The following is a 2,695-nucleotide window of genomic DNA, read 5'->3' as shown; positions in this document are numbered from 1 at the left end:
TAAACGATTTGATTTCACAGTTAGATAACAATTTTATATTTAATAATAATAATATGTGAACCTTCTGATGATACTGTGCGACTGCGACAATGATTATCTTTCCATTTGTATACGAACATTCCATACATATACAATTACGTTACTTCATAACAGTTTGATTTACTTTATTCTAAATATTTGCCTCGACGTCATGTCATGCAGTATGGAGCTGGATTTTAGTTTATTTTTTACCAATACATCTGTAGAGGAGCGTTTAGCAGAAAGCGCAGCAAAAATAGCATTTTACAACTTCGAGTGGATTCATAACGTTTGTGTTTTTTAACACAACTCTAATGTGCGGAGAAGAAGTCTTTGCAAAGTTTTATAACACGAGCATGATTGTAAGTCAGCGTGAGTTTGACACGCCCAATACCCAGTCTGGAAAGCAACATGTGTTATTTGTCACAGATAATAAAAATATTGAATTTATTTTACATTGGATGCAGAACCGTGTATTCGACAACACCGGTAAACATGTTGTAGTTTGTCTTTCGGAGAACAAAGAGGACTGCAGCGAATCACAAGCTATACGCATATTTTGGCACTATAAAGTAACGAACGTTGTTTTCATTCGAAGAGCCTTCAACGACAGGGGAATTGTCGGCTACACGTACTACCCGTTGGAAGATAGTCAGTGTGATACCAGCACACCAGTAATTTTGAATAATTTGGACGTTTGCATTGACGTTACTAGTAAAAAGAACTGCAAAATGTTCCCACGAAAGCTAAGAAATCTTCATAAATGTTCATTGATAGTGTCTACATTTGAACATCCGCCGTATATGTACATGAAAAATCGGTCTAAAGCTGTAGGTGTTGTTGCGGATTTGCTGTGGCTATTAGAGGAAAGGCTTAACGCTACCTTCAAAATAATGACGCCTGGGAAATCATATGGATGGGGAATACGCCAACCTGACGGCGCCTGGGTTGGTTCGCTTGGAGACGTTTACTACGATTTTGCAAATTTTTCCTTGACTTTTGCCGCGATGACATTTAACCGATTTAAGTATTTCGACTCTTCCACTTCTTACGATTTCGTGCACATAGTGTGGATAACACGTCCTCCCCAAGTCGAACCGTCGTCATTTAAACTGCTGCGTCCATTTTGTAAGTTCACTCGTATAGCTGTTGCCACAACGTATGCCCTCGTGATTGCCGCAGCACTCTTTACAAAAACAAAGTTTTGGACTGAATTAAGTACGAATACTAAATCTAACACGAACGGTTCACGAAGCAGTGTGGTGTTTTACTCCTGGATGCTATTCATGGGATTACCAACAAATGTATTACCTAAAAAACGTACCCTACTGGCCATCGTGTGTATTTGGATCTGGTATACTTTTCTAATTAGAACAATTTACCAAGCGTCCTTAATAAATTCGCTAAAACGGAATGTGTATCTACCTAACTACGACACATTAGAGATGGCAATCGGCGCAGACTTCCAGTTCGGTGGAGGCATGGCACTTAAAGAATATTATTCAGACTATCCTGCAATATGCAATAATTGGATAATTTTGAACACAAGCGAAATCGACACCACCATGGAAAAAATTTCAGATGGATTAAAATTTGTGCAAGCGTTAAATTTAGAATTTGCCAAAATATTCTTGAGGAAGTTTAAAAATCGTAAACTTTATATTCTACCTCAGAAGATAGCTGTGAGCCCTGCGGCCGTATATTTTAAAAAGTTTTCACCTCTCGTGAAACCTGTTAATCATATTCTACAACGATTAACTGAGGCTGGACTTACAAATAAATTTAACCAGGACTACACAAATGTCCCCACCAGCAAGGATCCTAAAACAAACGAACCTATGACTTTGGAACATTTTAAAGGATGTTTTATAATCCTTTTCTCGGGATGGGTTATGTCATTTGTGCTGTTCATATGTGAAATATGTTTTGGCAAATGTATATATATACGTAATTAGTTATCAAGTATTTTTTTATATTTATTCCTAAAACAAAATTGATAATACAAATCCATTTGTACCGAATGAATAATGATTTACATATGTTGAGTAAAAGTAATTTCTTTATATGACACGAGTAACTGTAGATTGAATTATCGAAGAATGTTCAGTATTGGTCTTCGTAAAATTTAGCCTGATTATAGCAGCGTGAGCGTTCTGCAAATTAGGATATTTTTTAAACATTCATCTGACGGAAAAAAGTTTTTTTTAATTTATTTTTACGTTCACGTTACGTTTACAAAATAAAAATACAAAGTCGATCAACTCATCCAGCCGAGAAATGATTTGACAGTAGTTTTTAAAGTATTTCTTGTTTTGGGCTACTTCGTTATTTCAGCTAAATTATGTATTTAGTGAATTGGAATATTTTAAGCGCTTCTCCTGACCTTAAGCAAATATTAGGGGTTAAAGTATGAAATTGCCGTTTTATTGCAATAGGTTCTTTGAATTTTCATAGAATCTTCATGGTTTGAGGTTTTCGAATGAAACTTTTTTCAAATGGTTTCTGTGAATTTTTTTTTTTAAATTTGAAACATTTGAATATCGACTTTCAATTGTTTTTGTTATTCAATTTAGACAAGAAAGATGGATACTGCGAAAATTCGAGTGATTTTTGAATACGAGTTCCGACGCGGAACTAACGCGGCAGAAACAGCCCGCAATATCAATGCTGCGTGGGG

The 2,695-nt window shown here is 35.8% G+C and overlaps 1 pseudogene; it reads left to right on the top strand.

Annotated features, from left to right (window-relative positions):
* Positions 1–202: 202 nt before the first annotated feature.
* On the top strand, positions 203–1,973 carry LOC113231860 (annotated as a pseudogene).
* Positions 1,974–2,695: the final 722 nt, after the last annotated feature.

The sequence above is a fragment of the Hyposmocoma kahamanoa genome, unplaced genomic scaffold (assembly GCF_003589595.1).
Source record: "Hyposmocoma kahamanoa isolate Upper Pololo Valley unplaced genomic scaffold, ASM358959v1 66, whole genome shotgun sequence".
Lineage (NCBI taxonomy): Eukaryota > Metazoa > Arthropoda > Insecta > Lepidoptera > Cosmopterigidae > Hyposmocoma > Hyposmocoma kahamanoa.
This window is presented reverse-complemented; position numbering and strand designations above follow the sequence as displayed.